Below are 17943 nucleotides of genomic sequence, written 5' to 3' on the forward strand. Positions count from 1 at the left end.
CCGCCCCTCTCTCCCTCCCCCCCTGCCTCTCTCTCCCTCCCTCCCTGCCTCTCTCTCCCTCCCTCCCTGCCTCTCTCTCCCTCCCTCCCTGCCTATCTCTCTCTCTCTCTCTCTGTCTCTCTATCTCTGTCTCTCTGTCTCACTCTAGATATACATCAAATTAGTGTGCAGAGGGAGGACCAAGAGTATCACAAAATTATCATTGTAACTTGTGGATAATAAATTTCAAAATCTGAGGTCTGTGCTCCAATATCTGACCTCCTTTTCTGAAAAACATGCACATGTGAAACCTGATTTACAACTGAGGAAGTTAAACCTTTCCTTTTGAAAGTAATGTATCAGTAGAAAATGGAAAGTTCCATGGAGATCGGTGATCTTCTAAATTATTTGCATAAGAATAGGTCACTCCCAGGCATTCTGTAACTCTCCAAAGTCAGAACAATCAAGAGGACACATCAGGCTTTAGAAAAACTCATTCCCTTGGAAGATAATCTCAATAGCATATGTGAATAGGAAGAGCATCAAAGTGTGACAGAGTGTCAGAGAAGAGTCACCTACTACAAGCATGATCATATTACCTAGGAAAAAGTAAGTTCCAGGCTTATGTGGATATTCATATAGATATTTTCCAGGGTTTTAGAAGTTCACGATTTCTCAGGGAGACTAAAGTGCCTGCATGACTGTGAGGGGTTCTTAGTCCTCTGGGTTCTGGTTTCACTTAGAAATAGCCTGGACCACATGGGTCAGTCCTGCCCAACAGACATTAGGACCCCTCCCGGGGCCCTTGCAGAGTGGGTCAGTTCTGTGGATGTGGGAAGGGGTGAGTGCTGGGTTTGGGAATCAAAGGCTGTGTGTTGAGCTTACAGTAGATAATTTGGAGCTGCTTCTTGCTTAGAGATGACCCAATATCCAGAAGTAGCTATTGTGGGCAAATGGTGTTTCCCAAAAAAGGTATATTGAAGTCCTTCCTAACCCCTAGTACCTGTGAGAGTGATCTTATTTGGAAACAGGATCTTTACAGATGTAATCAAGTTAACTGAGGTCATACTGGAGTAAAGCAAGCCCTAAATCCAATGACTGGTATTCTTATATGGAGAGAAAGATTTGGAGACAGATCCATAGAAAGAACATTGTGAGACAATGCAGGCAGAGATGGGTGATGCTGCCATAAGCCAAGGACTGCTGGCAACCACCAGAAGTGGGAAGAAGTGAGGAAGGATTCGCTGCTGGAGCCTTCACAGGCAATCCGGCCCTGCTGACACCTTGATCTCAGACTTCTACACCTTCACACAGTGTGAGATGATAGATTTCTGTTGTTTTAAGCCACCCAATTGGTTGCACTTTGTTGCAGCAGCTCTGGAAACTGATACAGTGGCTCAAACGGAGCCTCTAGGTATCTCTTCTATTGCAACCCAAAGACTGCACCAATGTGACCTGAAGGGGTAAGAGAACTAAAAAAATTTGCTTTTGGGGAGATAGATTTGGGTAAATTTCTCTATGCTGAGTTAGAGGAGTGACATATGGTGGTAGTAAAATCCAGATAACCCTTGACTGTGGTGATTTCAGAAAGAGAGAGCCAGGAGGCCTGGGAGCCAGCAGGCCAGCAGGGGTCCGCCCACTGGCCCCGAAACAGTGCACAGCGACATTAGAGCAAGGGCCCATCCTGTGCTTCTCTGGAGCCCCACGAAGCAGAGCCAGGTGGAGGGGCAGGAAACTGCACATTGGTGGGGTGGAGGGGCTTGGAAGGGCTGAGACAAGGTGTGTGCATGGGGATAAGGGCGTTCCTGGTCCCCTGTGAAGCGTCAGTGGCCAAGAGGCATCCTCTAGAAGAGGCAGACACTATATGGGAAGGGAGAAGCAGCATGAAGGAATGTGCTTTAGCACAAGGGGATCAGTTACAGATTCCTTGCCATGTTCCTTAGACCCACGGCCTGATATTCCACTCTGAAATAAGGCAGAACGAAGAATTCAAAAACAATCACTCTGGGAGAAAAAAGCGAATTCTCTTGATATCCTTGCTTTCTCCTGGCCTCACTTCCTCTGATGTTCCCCTGGCCTCTTACAAATCAATCAGCCTACATCAAGGGTATCTATGACATGCTGCTGCGGGCGGCACAGAAGTGAACGTCACGGAGACGTCAGGGCATGCGCATATTCTTTGGCGCCCACCGTCTTATTTTCTTAACTTACTGGGAAATCTTTTTGTTAAAGTGCACGCATTAAATTTCTTCCTGGTCTCATCAGCCCCAGCCCAGGCAGTGGTGGTTCCCCATGAGGACAGCGTACCTTCTGAAGAAATGCACCCAGATCAGAATGGTATACGAGTCTGTCCTATTCTGGCTCTAGAAAAGAAATGTCACAATAAATAGGTGGGTGGGATGCGGCCCCACACTCCCCCAAACAAGCGAAACAGCGGCGAGATCGAACTGAGGACAAGGTTATCATCATACACTCTTTTCTTTACACCGTTTGATGCCTACCTGCTTCTCAGGACAAACACCGTGGAAAGGAAACTGGCTGGACACTTACAATTTTCAGTTTGTCACATATTACGATTAGTCACCATCAGCTAATTATATGGAAAAGGGGAAATCTGGCTGTTTTACCCAGAGTTGGTTTCAGGTAGGGGTGAAGCAGGCAGTGTGATACTAGCAGCCCCATGGTTGGTTTTGCTGATTTGGTTCCTCTTTCCTTGCCCCCTATTTAATACAAAATTCCTCTAACGAACTTCCTGTGTGACCACTTCCATTTCAATAGAATGGAAGCACGCAGCACGGCAAAGACCATAGTGTTAATATCCTTCGCATCTGCCATTCCCACCTCCTCCTTGCTTTTCCAGTCCTTTCCAACTCTGCATAGGATGAGGGGGAGAGGAGGGAGAGAGGAAGGATGAGAGGGAAGCAAAGTCATTTCCAGCATTTTAAAGTCAGCTCTCCCAAAATGCTCTCTCTCTCCATACCCTTCTCCCTATTGGGGCTCCAGAGCCTTCCCTCTATCTGAAACCACTCAGGCTGCAAGGAAGCCTCTTCAGGTCCCCCTCGTCCTTGATCATTACACCGGCTCTTGAGGATCCTTTCTTTCTCTAAATTTGGCAACAAACTTCTGTTGCAGCCTCTTCTCACTATTGGAATTCCCTTTCAGGGACTGGTCTCTGCAACTTATAGAGCTGCAGCAGCTTATCTGACCATTTAAGGCTCTACACTGTGCAAACAGAAAAGGAGCACACTCCTCTCTCAGACACATTATAAGAAACTCTATGCAAGCCCTGTGCATTTTCAGAACACAGGATTGACCCTCATGGACAGGAATTTGAGACTAGGTAGGAAAAGAGGGTCATGGGATGTGGGGGAGCTGCCTGAGGGCTGGTAGGAACTTGCCAGGGGTCCTCATATCCCCTCATGAGACAGTTGCCTCATCAACCTCTTTCAAGGGATGGCCCTGATTTCACGGTGAAAAGCAATGCATGCTTCTGCAGATACATCAATGCTCTAACACTAACATGTTCTCTGCTTTGACATCCTAGGAGATTTGCTTCCATTGAATCATAGTAAACTTTTTTTTTTTTTTTTTGCTTCTTGGCAGAATATTATTTGCAGATATCTGCAAATTTGGGAGGAAAGCTTTTTTTTCCAAATGGAACTATCCTGAAAACAAAGGGAAAAAAGGGCAAACACACACACACACATGCTCACACACACAAACACACACACACAAACACACACACACACATGCTCACACACACAAACACACACACAAACACACACATACACATGCTCACACACACAAACACACACACACACTCACATACAAGCCTTCCCCCAAATCCTTCCAAGTCTTCATTCTATTTAAGCTGTTTATAAATAATATCGGATGATAATCTCATTGAAAATGCATCTGTTTTCATGTTAATTTTTGTTAATTTGACATCCCTAGATGATATCACAAAAATACTTACTGTGTGTACGTTTGTGTGTGTGTGTGGGTGTAATGTATGTTTATGTGTGTGTGTATGTGTATGTGTGGGTGTAATGTACGTTTGTGTGTGTGTGTATGTGTCTGTGTGTGTGTAATGTACATTTGTGTGTAATGTACGTTTGTGTGTGTGTGTGTGTGTGGGTGTGTAATGTATGTTTGTGTGTGTATGTGTATGTGTGGATGTAATGTACGTTTGTGTGTATGTGTCTGTGTGTGTCTAATGTACATTTGTGTGTGTGTGTGTAGTGTACGTTTGTGTGTATGTGTGTGTGGGGGGGTGTAATGTATGTTTGTGTGTGTGTGTATGTGTAATTTTGTCCCCTTAGTCTGTGATGAATTAAAATAAGTAGTTACCTATAGATAACTAAAATTCTACACATGTCTTCGTGAAGTTTACCTTAGTTAACAGTTGCAATTAAGACATATCCCAGAAAAATGTTTACATTTTATTTTTAGTATGATCCTAATGTTGCTGAGTTCCCAGCAACACAATTACTTATTGCAGCCAACATCTACTGTGCTTACTATGACAGCAAGCTCTTTCCTACGTTCTTATATCAACACCACACAAAGTAGGGCCCGCGATATTTCTGATTTGTGGATGGGGAAGCAGAGCCATAGACAGGTGCCAAGTCACCCAGGTCTCAGGGGTGGGGTTACAGACAGCCTGGCTCAGACACACTCTCCACTGCCACGGCACAAGGGACCCTTGTCATCATCCCACGGAGTTTGCCTTGGCATTGCTTCTTCGGTGCTTAGAGACTGTCAGTGAAGAAGCAATCTCAACAAACTTTGTGGTTTTGTCATCCTCAGAAATGACCAATCTTCATGAAGTTGTTGTTGTGCAAGCCTGGGCTTCTATTAAAATAAAAAAGCGTGCTTTGCACCTAAGGCAGTCGCGGAATAAAAGCAAGCAGCAAATTGATGTTCTCATTTAAAAGTCTTTCCTGGCCTGTGAGTGCCCTGGCCCTACAAAGGTAAAAGAAGCCTGACGTCAAAGGAACTGGGCATTCTGGAGGTTCCTGGGCAGACCTGAGACTCCAGAGAAAGTAGGAAGAGAAGGCAGATTTTCAGGAAAGGTTGAAGCCAGTGTCAGTTAATGATGGCAGTGTTCGTTTCTGTTTGTATACCTTTAACAGCCTAAAAATGGGGCTTCGGACACAATACCTTTCCTAAATGAAACCAATGCCTGCTTCGTTACAGGCACGTGGTACGTACTGTGGGTGACATCCAGCCCCCTTCAGTTTTCCAGAGTCTTTCCTGGGGTCTTGCTTGGCTCAGGGCCACTAGGACACAACCCACCTGATGACACCAGGGTGTGTCAAGCCTGTGGTCAAGGTTCACACGTCTGTGTGTGCCACAACCACTGCAGAGGGGAAAGATTTCATCCGCACAACATCCCGCCCTCAGCAGAGACTTGGAAAACCAGGAACCCGATAGTCCTTAGTCAGGAAGACTGAAAGGCTTCCCAACAGGCAAGGCCACTCCATTTTACTACACAATACCATACCTACTGGCATGGTTTCTCCCTGTGCCCCATTGCTAACATTTCTCCTTCAAGTTGGCATGCCAAGTAAAGCACAGTGAAAAATGTCCGAGTTCCGCATTGCTCTTAGCAACATCTATGAGTCTGAGCTTCTAACCTCCTTGCCTATAGAACAGTGCCTGAAGGAAGAACTGGCAGTGTTCATTGGCATCGGAATTGCCCGCGATTTTTCCCTTTTCAGCAATTATTTAAGTGCTCCAAAAGCATTGTTTCTTTACTGTTTTCAAGGCAAGATAGAAGGAGAGGTTAATCTTGTGTAGAATTTCCTCTGCTTTCAAGTTCCAGGTTGGGGGTGTAAAGAGGTGTGATAGGGAAGAACCGCAGCTGCCCAGGCCTGACTGCAGGAGAAAGCAAAGTGGCTGGGGACAGGGGGTGTGGAGAACAGGTGGTCTCCCCTCTCCTCCATCAGGGTCAGGAATGGGTCTCTCCTTTACTGGACCCATTGCCCTCCCTGGATGGCTGTACCGTTTAGGGAGGCCTGTGCTGACAATACAGGTGAAGTTCAAAAGAAATGCCATTAAAATAAAGTGGCAGTGGGGAGAAAAGGGGAATTCTGTCATGAAACATAAAACCTAAAATACTGTCTGGTCAAAACCTAGACAGCCTATATAAGGCCCATGAGAGCTCGGGGACCCTGCTTCTGACGCCTGGGTGGGGAGCTGAGGGGTGGGGCGGTGAGCAGGGTCTCAGCCCAGCCAGGAAGAAGGTGGCTGCCTCTGCGGGGACGGGCACTGCAGCGTGGGGGGCAGACGTGATGAAGGCAAGGACTTTCCCACTGACCGTGCAAAATCTTCACGAAGTCAGGGTCTGTCCACGGTCTAAGGATCGAGACCTCATGTTGAGTTCTGAGGTAAAATGGGAAAACAATTTTAACAGTACAGTGAAGTTTCCTGCCAATAAGCAAACGCTTCCGCTCTCTGCTCAGCTACAGAAACATCTGGGAGCTCCAGGGAGGAGGCAGAGGAGCACAGGCGCTCCCAGTGTGGGCCGCGCTCAGGAGTCCCTGCGCAATGGCAGCGACGCTGCTTCGTGAAAGGGACACCCTACGGGATGGAAAACAGGGAGGGGGAAGCCACGGCATTCGGAAGCAATAATCACAGAACGTCTCTGTGCTTTCCACGGCTCCCTCAACATCTGCCTCCACTTCCAAGTCAATCGAGGCAGCCTGTTATGTGGAGCTTTGAGACGACACATATACTTTGCTGACCCTAGAACGACACCCTTTCCACATTTAAAGCAATTTTCGTGTCAATGATTGTGCCGTTAACCTTCCAGGGTCATTCCAATATTTTCTGAGAAATTGGTTGCTTTTGGGATTTTCTTAGAATGCCATGTGTTTCATTTTTGTGCAGAGCAGACGACAGGCGAGGCATTCCGACACGACCTCAGTCGAGTTAACTAATTCCTGTCAGGGGAAGTGAAGGGTTGGGATTCAGAGAGCCCGTAAAGCCCGGAGATTTTCCTTTTTCCAAAACAGAAAAAACAAAACATGCTGTGTGGTTTTGCAACCGGGCAAGTTTCGAAATATTTTGAAGCTTTCTGCTTTGCCAAGTATTTCATAAAAAAACTATTTTCTTTTTGTTTCATGCCAAAAAATGTCACCCCCAAATATTTTTTCCCATATCTGGTCACATGTCCAGGATTTTTTCTTTCCTAAGAATAAATAATTTTTCTGGGTTATAAAAATGCCACTTGCTCTATCAGATTAAACATATCTTTATATAGAAAAAGCATCTGAAACATTCTCCAAGTGGGTCTAAGGAAGGAGTCTTAGTACAATTTTCTTAAATTAATTTTGATTAAATATTAGGCCTTGAATTCTTTCTGTGACTCTCGCAAAGTTCAGGCTTATTTTGTTACACTTTCAATTTTCCCTTTTTTCACTGTCCACATACTGTTTCCTTTTATTAGAAAGCATTCAAGAAGAACTGATTTCTGTGTTTGACCAAAATAATATGTTGGAAATAACACCAGGGCAAGGGAGCCCTCTGGGTGCCACACTCTATTTGCATAGTTAGCTGGCGTCAGAAGGTTCGGCTGTCAGGGACTCAAGAACTCTAGCATCAAAAAAGTGTGAACTTGCAAATGAGCTGTCAAGGTTCCTAGCAGGTGACTAACACAGCTGAGAGCTGACTTGTCTCCATCCTGGTGCTCTGTTGATCTTGCTGCTGGGTAAAGCAGAGGCACACAGGAACACTGAAAACTGGCAATTTGTATGGGTTGGACTGGCATTTTCTTTTTTACCAGTTAAAATGGTAATTACACTCACAAAGTCAAAAAGCTGAATGCATGGTCTTAGAGTTGGAAATACGGGGCAAAACAAAACACAGGTTTGAAAAAGCAATCATAGCTATACACTGAAAATGTGGAAAATGTTCATAAAGAAATGAATTGTAGGGCGTTAGCTCTGGCAAAACCACCAAAGGCCTGGAGGGATTAATACGCAATAGATTTGAAAGTTAACACTGGGCAACTTGAAATGCATGTATGTGTTATTGATGTTTAGCTAATCATTGTAAGTAAATCTACTGGAAGCAAAAAGCATTCGAAGTTGATGTTATTGCTAGTTTGCAGGGTAATTCTGAAAGTCTGTGTGTTTGTCGGTGCGTGAGGGGATGTGTGTACTGAGGTATGTGTTCAGGCTGGGGGCTTCTGGTCCTTTAGAAACGGTTCCCTCAACACTTCCTGGTTTCCAAATCTTCATCACTCTTTTTAAAATCTAAACATGCAGGTTTATTTTATATGGAGAACACATTGCTATGAGGAGATGTGACATTTCAGAAACCGCACATGGCACTGATTCTGAAATGCCACCAAGTTCTTCAGAATATACCCAAAGTCTCTCAAAGATTAATGATACACTAAGAAACTGCAGGACACGGCAAATTTTGTTGCTTGTCTTCAACTCACTGTCACGCTGCCACAAATCGAACCTAATAACATTTCCATCCCTCTCCCGTCTTACAATTGCATGACCCTTCTCCCTCATGCACAGGGAAACTGTTATTTACATTGTGAAAATATCAAGTATCTCCAAACACTTACGTTTTGTGGAGCCGGGTCTCCCATGGTAAAATGAGAGAGGCCAACACGGTGAGTTTGCTTCCTAGGAACGGTAAATCAGCATCGCGATGCCCTCAAACCAGAAATAATACCCTTCGTTTGCTGCAACTGGTTTAGTATCAGTGCTATAAAAAATAGATGATGGAAAACCGGAGCCCTTGACAGAAATGCAAGTCTGCTGTGTGTGGCTTGTGCAGGAATGGAGCAGAGAGAAGCGGTGGTCTTGTCTACACATCATACTTGGGCTTCTCCCATGCTGACAAGCGGAAGCACGTGCACAGTGGACACACGCTGTCAGGACATTCATCCCTGCTGGCATGTAAATGGCAGGGAGCTCAACAGCTAGAATTCAAGTGGCACAGAAACTTGAGCCTGTGGAATATCACTGTGGAGTGGGCAGGTCAAGTTCTTTACAGTGCTCTTTGCTTTTGCAAAGAGGTAATTTCCAACTCAAGAATGCTCTGTGGCTTTGGCGTCAAGAAAGCTGAAAGTCGGTGAAACAGAGCCTTGAAGGTCATCCAGTCTGCGCTGCAGCAGGAAGTGAATGTTGGGAGTCCCAGATGCAAAACAGGCAGCTCAGCCCAACATTAACTCAGCCCGGCACTAACTCAGCCCGGCGCTAACTCAGCCCGGCACTAACTCGGCCCGGCACCAACTCAGACCAGCACTAACTCAGACCAGCACCAACTCAGATCAGCACCAACTCAGCCCAGCACCAACTCAGCCCAGCACCAACTCAGATCAGCACCAACTCAGATCAGCACCAACTCAGCCCAGCACCAACTCAGCCCAGCACCAACTCAGATCAGCACCAACTCAGCCCAGCACTAACTCAGCCCAGCACTAACTCAGATCAGCACTAACTCAGATCAGCACCAACTCAGCCCAGCACCAACTCAGCCCAGCACCAACTCAGCCCAGCACTAACTCAGATCAGCACCAATTTGAACCAGCACTAACTCAGACCAGCACCAACTCAGACCAGCACCAACTCAAACCAGCACCAACCTAGCCCAGCAACCAACTCAGCCCAGCACTAACTCAGCCCAGTACCAACTCAGCCCAGCACCAACTCAGCCCAGCACCAACTCAGATCAGCACTAACTCAGATCAGCACCAATTTGAACCAGCACTAACTCAGACCAGCACCAACTCAGACCAGCACCAACTCAAACCAGTACCAACTCAGCCCAGCACCAACTCAGCCCAGCACCAATTCAGCCTAGCGTGCACTGATCCTCTGGCATAAACTCAGACTCCAAAAATGTGTAGAGAAAGTCTAACCAAAATTTGCAAAATTAGGACCTGTGGTCAGTACCTTGACTAAATATGACTCTGTCTATGAACACAAGTTGGCATAATGTAACGTAAGACAGTAAAGACAGGCATCATTAGAAACCTTTAGCATTATGTCAGAAAGGGCAAGAGGACTCAAGTAGAAGAAAAGCAGAGACAGTAACAGAGGGACATGTATGAAAAGTACTTTTTGCTTCTTCAGTCCTGCGATTGCATTAGGAGCAGAGGTCAGGCCAGAGAGCTGCCCTCTCCTCACTTTCCTTCTTTCTCTCTGTGTTTTTTTTTTTTTTTTTTGAAGGGGAGTCTTGCTCTGTCGCCTAAGCTGGAGTGCAGTGGTACGATCTCGGCTCACTACAACCTCCACCTGCCAGGTTCAAGAGATTCTCCTGCCTCAGCCTCCCAAGCTAATTTTTATATTTTTAGTAGAGATGGGGTTTCACCGTGTTGGCCAGGTTGGTCTCAAACTCCTGACCTCAAGTGATCTGCCCGCCTCGGCCTCCCAAAGTGCTGAGATTACAGGCGTGAGCCACCGCGCCCGGCCTCTCCTCACTTTTCATCACATACTCCTGCTCTTCTGGCCCTCTTTCGACACAGCAGCAGGGGCTACATAAAATAAATTAATATACATTTTTAAAAAAGTATCTGCTTTATTTCTGGTCCATTACATTGGACATACCCAGCCAGAAATCATACACTGGCTGGCTTCCAGGAGCCAACTTGAATGTTTGGCCTTTGAGGTAAATATTAAGGTGCTCGTGGCCTCCCGCCCCACGGGTCCTCCACTCACTGACCCGGCCTGTGTCTCAACGCCTACATTTCCCAACCGTTCGTGTTTGATACAGCTGCTGGTCCTGCCGAGGCTGGAGGCCCTCCCCATCTGCTGACTTGCCTTTCTCTGAAATCGGCATCTTGGCTCCCCTGCATTATTTCCGATTGGACTTGTCTCTCTGGCTTGTTTTCTCTGCTAATTCTGATGAAGACGATAATCTTTAGCTCTCAGGGGCCAGCCCTGACTCCAACAGTTCGGGGGTAGTGTTCAAACAACCCTTGAGAATCTTAGTTTTCAAGCCTGTTGGCTGGCACTTTAGGGCTAAAGCAAGTGGTGAATTAAAAAACAAAACAAAACAAAAAAGCAAAAACAACTGGCCTAAGTAAACATATGCACCCAGGAGCACGACTCTGCAGACAGACTGCCTGGCTTTGAATCTCACCGCCAGCATTGATTGGCTGCTTAACCTTGCATATCACAAGATGGGAATAATAATGGCACCTACTTCATAGATTGCTTTTTTACTCTCCCATCCATTTGTTCATTCCTTCGGTAAATATCCATCAGGCACCTACAACTTCCCAGATGTATGGATCCAGAAACGTCCAGCACAGATTAAGAGACCACAGCCTTGTGGATTTTCCATTCCAGGGCATTTTTCTTCAAGGATCCAATAAGATATCCCCCTAAACTATACATCATAGAGCCTTTCACACAGTAAACACTCACATGCCATTAGCTGTTATCACTGTAACAAACATAAACTTTTAGCAAAGGTTTTAACTAAATGAGGTGAGAATCATAAATAAAGATATATTTGCTGTGGTGAAAAGGAGAGAAAATGTAGGGAAGTCAGGGAAGAGGAATATTTGCTAAAATCGTTTATGAATCTGACACAGTAGATTCTGGGCGTGTCCTAAGCTTTGACCTGTGCTATTTGATGTGGGATTTGCACACCTGGGAGGCATGAGCTTCTGAAGTTCAGACTGTCTGCACACTCTCTGACACACTCCACAGCTGCACAACCTGCAGCATGAGTCAGCACCATCCTAACCTCTAAAGAGCCCGGCAGGCACAGTGATCGACCTCCCAGGCCTTTGGGCGTGGTGGGGACCAGCTGGTTTCCTGGAGAGGCATCTCCTTTACACCATCTGTGAAAGCAACCTAGATCTAAGCCTCAGATCTGAAGGTCAGAAAGCGGGTAAGGTTGAGATTCCGGAGTGCTACCTTATCAGATACATTGTGCTTTTTAAATTATATTTTTACAATAATTTCCATTTATTGTTTTTTTCATGGTATCCTAGTGAGGTAGGCTAGTTTGACAACATGCTGCTTAGGGGAAGTTTGCTGTTGATAAGTCTTTTGAGTTCACTAAATTTTGGTGCAGCATGAAAACCCAGACTGTTTTCAACTCTCTCTTTGGCACACCTGCTTGATTCCTGATAGTGCTATTAATTTTGCACAGATTTCCCAATTTGTTCCCCAGTTGCTCGCTGGGATGATGAAGAACAAATAGCCCTTCGGAAGCAAAAGCAGTCTCAAACCAGGCTGAGTTTTGTGATGGCTTCTTCCACATTGCCCTTCAGTGCCGAGGATGACAACAGAGAGCTAAAAACTGTGATACACAATCACTGGGTGTGTACACAGAAAGGAGATTTGTCACCTCCTTTCCGTGTACACACCCAGTAGCTTAGAACTCTGTTAGCTTCAAAATCTATTCGGTCACATAGTCACATTGCATTCCCCTCCCCAACTCCCACAGATTCTACATGAGAGAGGGTTCAGGTAGTAAATGAGTGGAAGGACAGGGCAAACTAAGATTCCGATGATGAGCCCCTCTTCCTTCTCCTGATCCAGATGATTTCCTCCTCCTCTTCCTCCTCTGCTGGTTCTTTCTTCTCCTTCTTCTTATTCCTCCTCCTCCTCCTTTTTCCTCTTCTTCTTTCTCCTTTCCTCCTCCTCCTCCTTCTATCTTCTGTCCTCCTCCTCCTCTTCCTCCTCCTCCTTCTTCTCCTCCTTCTTCTTCTTCCTCCTCCTTCTTCTCCTTCTCCTTCTTCTTTCTCCTCCTCTTCCTCCTCCTCCTTCTTCTCCTCCTTCTTCTTCCTCCTCCTCCGTCTCCTTCTCCTTCTTTCTCCTCTTCTTTCTCCTCCTTCTTCTCCTTCTCCTTCTTCTCCTTCTCCTTCTTCTTCCTCCTCCTCTTCTGCTTCCCCTCACCTTTCCCCTTTCCCTCTTCTTTCATTTCTCCTTTCTTCCCCATTCTCCTCCTTCTCCCCCTTCCTTTCCTCCTCCTCTTCCACTTTCCCCTTTCTCTTCTCCCCCTCCTCATTTTCCTCTTCTTCCTCCTCCTTCCCTTCTCTCTTTTTCTGTTATTTGATCTCCAATTTTCACTTCCTAAAATTTCATATGGTTGGATGCTATTATAATTATTCAATTACACAATGATTACATGTGGGCTGGTGGTTTTGAAACAATGTACCCCATTGTATGCGTTATTGCATTCATGTGGAACTTGAAACTGTAGGAGGTCCATGCAGGCTTTTCCAGGGTCCCCAAGAGTACTTTGTGGGTTTTGGATCTAGGTTTCTGTTTCACTAAATCAGCATGTTACTCTAGTCTATAGTGTACTGTCAGGCTAGAAATAGTCCATTGACTATTTTAGACTCTGCATCATGAAAGGAAATCTATGGTTCTGGTTGAATTTCATAGGAGAATATTGATAAATTATCATTGTTTAGATCAATAATCTTCTTCAGCTCAAATCAAACAATGAAGTGATGTTATCTTGCAAACTATGCAGATAGGTGGTGGCACTAATGATTCTGCCACATCGGATTAATCTTTGAATTTTCAGAATCTCAGAATGAGAACTTTCCACAAAGTCAAAACCGTTTGGTGGACTGACAATGTCCGAGTCCCCCAAATGGTCCAACATTCAGAGATGAAATCATATCATGACATAAGAAGCCTAATGGAATGAATGGCCACCAAGGATTAAAGACCAGGCTGCAAAAATCTGGCTCCTACCATTCAGACTTGCCTGAAATTGTGAAACATGGTTTTCCCCTTCACCCTAGGGAAAACCCTTCGGCAAAGGCCCATTCACTAAGGGCGAGCCTTCCTTTGGATTGGGGGCTCAGAAGAGAGAGTCATATTGAAGTCACCCAAACTGTTCTTTGCCCCGGCTGCCCGCTGACTTTGCTAGGCAGCTGGTGCTAAGGAGAGGGTAAAGAAAGCAGAGGACACTTGTGGGCTGGCTCAGGGATGGAGAGTACCTGGCCTCTCTCCCTGTGTGATGCAGGTGGCTTGTTCTGAGATGGGTGGGCATACGGGCAGTGAGCACATCTCCATTGCAGCTGGGGAAGGTTGATGTGGGACTAATCAGGGATGGAGAGGGAGGGGCTGCTGCAAAGATGCCCGAGCAGGTGCTGTCAGTGGGGACTAGGGAAGCAGAGTCTCTATCCAGGAGTGCATGCCGGTGGTAGGGGCAGCACCAACCCGAACGTGGCCAGTAAGAACACAGACTAGGTCTCCCAGAAGCCTCCTGCAAGTACAGAGAGATCACGGACTGCTCCAATTTTTGGCTTTCGTATTTTTTAGACAGATGTCTTGAAAAATGACTGCTGCACTTGCATTAAGAATTAATTAATCATGGTCCAGACTTATGCTCAGGTAGACAAGGAGGACTGGAGCCATGGTGGGCTCCTTCCAACCTCACATTGCATCTTCCTCACAGCACCTGTGCACCTGAGGTGCAGATCCTGATTTGATGGTGACCTAGTACAAATTTCCTTAGACTGCAAGCAATCACACTATACTTAATAGCTCTATTTAGTAGAATACTTAGATTAATTCTTGGAGAGAATTTAAATTTAAATATTATTTCCATAGCTAAAAGACAAAATTAGCAATAGACAAATGCACTCTCTTTTTCGTTTTCTTTAACTGATATATTTCATTTTTAAGCCTATCTACCCGCTCCTCCGATTTGAAGACATCCCTCGGGCTGTGTGGGGATGACCGCCTGTATGACTGATCACTGCAGTGACTACCTCTTGGCCATGACCGTTACTGCCATTTTGGCCTCTCTGAAAAGTGAGGCAGCCTCAGCCCTCACAGATACGTTTTCTGGTCATATTTTGGTTCTCTCTACAAAAAGAGAAGCAAACGATGTCATCAAAGTCCTAACTATATCCTCCCACTCTGATCCCACAGAAAAGGAAGCAGTAGAAGAAATAATAGAGGGAATAACAAAATGACAGAAGCATAGAGGGAAAAGTAGCAGGTGGCTTTTCATCAGGGCGGCCTTTGGGTAAGATTTACAGGAGACAATGTTTTCTCTGCACCTCCAGGGCTCGAAAGGTTATGGAAAGAGGACTCAATAGTGACAGAATTCAAACACTCACAGTTGTGACTCAGAGTCCTCCCCGGACATCACCATAACGCATGGTCTTAGCGGTGTTTTTCAGAAGGGCGATGGATTTCTATGGATCCATGTAGTCTCTTTTATCTGGTTAGAGTTTCTTTTTTTTTCTTCTTTTTGTTCTTTTTTGAGACGGAGTCTCACTCTGTTGCCCAGGCTGGAGTGCAGTGGCACCATCTCGGCTCACTGCAAGCTCCGCCTCCTGGGTTCAAGCAATTCTCCTGCCTCAGCCTCCCGAGTAGCTGGGACTAGAGGTGTGCACCACCATGCCTGGCTAATTTTTGTATTTTTAGTAGAGACGGGGTTTCACCATGTTGGCCAGGCTGGTCTCCAACTCCTGACCTCAAGTGATCCTCCCGCCTCGGCTTCCCAAAGTGCTAGGATAACAGGTGTGGGCCACCGCGCCCAGACTTATCTGGTTAGAGTTTCTTAGGTGGGAATGGAGTTAGTGGTCCCAGACCAGGCCAAGTTAGGACAAGCTGAGACATGCATCCTGCGGCTGACATATGGTGAGGAATAACCAAGCAAAATATTCTTGTGTGAGGCTTTAACTCTGTGGGAAACCACCACATTATGAAGAGACTTTCTTCTCCCATCAACCAGATTTTCCACCAAATTTGTTGCAGCCTTGTTACGGGCTGAGTTCTGCCCTCTCAAATTCATATATCGAAGGACTGGCCCCCTAGGACCTCAGAATGGGCCTGTGCTCTGTATTTGAAGACAGGGACTTTAAAGAGGGAAATAAGTTAAACTGAGGTCTTTAGGGTGGACCTTAATCCAATCTAGCTGGTGTCCTTTAAAAGAAGAGTGTCGGGCACGGTGGCTCACGCCTATAATCCCAGCACTTTGGGAGGTTGAGGAGGGCGGATCATAAGGTCAGGAGTTTGAGACCAGCCTGGCCAACATGGTGAAACCCTGTCTCTACTAAAAATCCAAAAATTAGCCGGGCCTGGTGGCACTTGCCTGTAGTCCCAGCTGCTCGGGAGGCTGAGGCAGGAGAATTGTTTGAACCTGGGAGGCAGAAGTTGCAGTGAGCTGAGATCACGCCACTGCACTCCAGCCTGGCAACAGAGAGAGACTTGTCTCAAAAAAAAGGAAGAAATTTGGACACCCAAAAGAGACACCAGACACCAGGGATGCGTTCATAGAAGAAAGGCCATGTGAGGTCACAGCAAGAAGGTGGCTGTCGGCAAGACAAGGAGGGAGGCTTCAGAAGAAACCAGACCTGCCGTCACCTTGATCTTAGACTTCAGGCCTCCAGAACTTTGAGAAATAAATTTCTGCCACCCAAGCCACCAGTCTGTGGTACTTTGTTACGGCAGCCCAAGCAGACTAATACAACCTGCAGGCTTTAAACGATGAACACGGGGATGCGACTTTATTGTAGGACCAGTAATTTGAATTTCTTGCAAGTGCTTGAGTGTAAGCATTAGTCAATAGTCAGTGATCTGACTGGGAAGAAGTGGAGGGCATGAGTTCATGGCAGTGTGCTCAGGGTACCTGGCTCCTCTGTGAAGAGCCCCATAGAAGACAAGGCACTCTGGCCCTGTCTCGGGGCAGCGGAAGCTTCCAGGACACCACCGTCACTCATCTCTTGCTGCTCTCCACCATGGCCCCGGATAGATGAGTCAGGCGCATGGCGGTCAGGGCCGTGGTTTCTCCTCGTCGTACCCCAGCCTGCGCTACTCCGTGCCTGGAGTGGTGAAAAGTTGGCCTTTGCTCAGGTGCGGTGGCTCATGCCTGTAATCCCAGCACTTTGGGAGGCCGTGGTGGGCACATCACGAGGTGAGGAGCTCAAGCCCAGTCTGGGCAACACAGTGAAACCCTGTCTCTACTGAAAATACAAAAAATTCGCTGGGTGTGGTGGAGGGTGCTGGTAATCCTAGCTACTCGGAAGGCTGAGGTGGGAGAATCGCTTGAACCCGGGAGGCAGAGGTTGCAATGAGCTGAGATTGTACCACTGCACTCTAGCCTGGGTAACAGAGTGAGACTCAGTCTCAAAAAAAAAAAAAAAATTGGTCTTTGCTGCTTCCACAGATGCTCACATTTCTCCCCGGCTCATTTTAAGCTGTGCTGAAATCTGGTAACAAAGCTTGCTTTTATTTAAGGTACATTTTGTAAGTTTTCGGGTGGCCCACTCTAAGGTGGAGAGGCCTGCTTTTGGTGACTTGCCTTGGAACTAGAAAATCAGCATCTAGCTGTACGATATCTGGGCCTGTGACCCTGGCCTCATCGGTTAGGGCTGGGCTTTCCTGAAGTAAGCTGCAGCCCAGGGCCTCGGTGTGCGAGGAGTGCAGTTGCTGTGTGTGACTGGCTCTGTCATCAGGAGCCCCAAGTATTCTCCAGGGAAACTTTTTAATCATGCTGCTTTTGATTTAGGCAATATGTTCTTGAAAATATTTTCATAGTCTAGTATCCACCAATCTTATTCTTCCATACTGACATCTGCTTCCAGAATTTGCAGTAAGGTGAGTTGGGAAGTAGGGCCCTGAAATCTTGAAGGACTGCCTAAGACCCCCACACACAGAAGCAAAGCAGCCTCCACAGGATGCCAGCTTAGCAAGGGAGGGCTCATGGGCAATTTTAAGGACCTCAACACTGATGCTGAGAGAAGGTGTGTTATGGATTTTGCATCTGCAGTTTTGACATTAGTGGCATTTTAGGCATAAACAAGGTTGATATGTTAATCACCTCAAAATAACTTTCCTGTTCAATTAGATTTTGTTAGTGAACTCACTCATCAGTTTGAAGAGTTCAAGTAGTCTACTGAAAAATGATCGCTAAATCTGGCTTATGATTAGAACTGGTTTACATTTTGCCTTTGGCAAGTGGAGGATATCCCTAGGCTGTTTCTGGAGCCTCATGTATTGATGA

General features: G+C 46.2%; 1 protein-coding gene across 8 annotated transcripts in view; it reads right to left on the reverse strand.

Annotated features, from left to right (window-relative positions):
- Positions 1–17943, reverse strand: part of SORBS2 (sorbin and SH3 domain containing 2) — a 376136-nt gene that overhangs the window by 144313 nt on the left and 213880 nt on the right. The window contains exon 4 of one of the 8 annotated variants that reach the window (XM_025384770.1): positions 2287–2342. The exons of the other annotated variants lie outside the window; for them this stretch is intronic. The gene's annotated coding sequence lies outside the window, so the exon portion shown is untranslated. The remainder of the gene's footprint in view (positions 1–2286; positions 2343–17943) is intronic. 8 annotated transcript variants of the gene reach the window in all.

The sequence above is a fragment of the Theropithecus gelada genome, chromosome 5 (assembly GCF_003255815.1).
Source record: "Theropithecus gelada isolate Dixy chromosome 5, Tgel_1.0, whole genome shotgun sequence".
Taxonomy (NCBI): domain Eukaryota; kingdom Metazoa; phylum Chordata; class Mammalia; order Primates; family Cercopithecidae; genus Theropithecus; species Theropithecus gelada.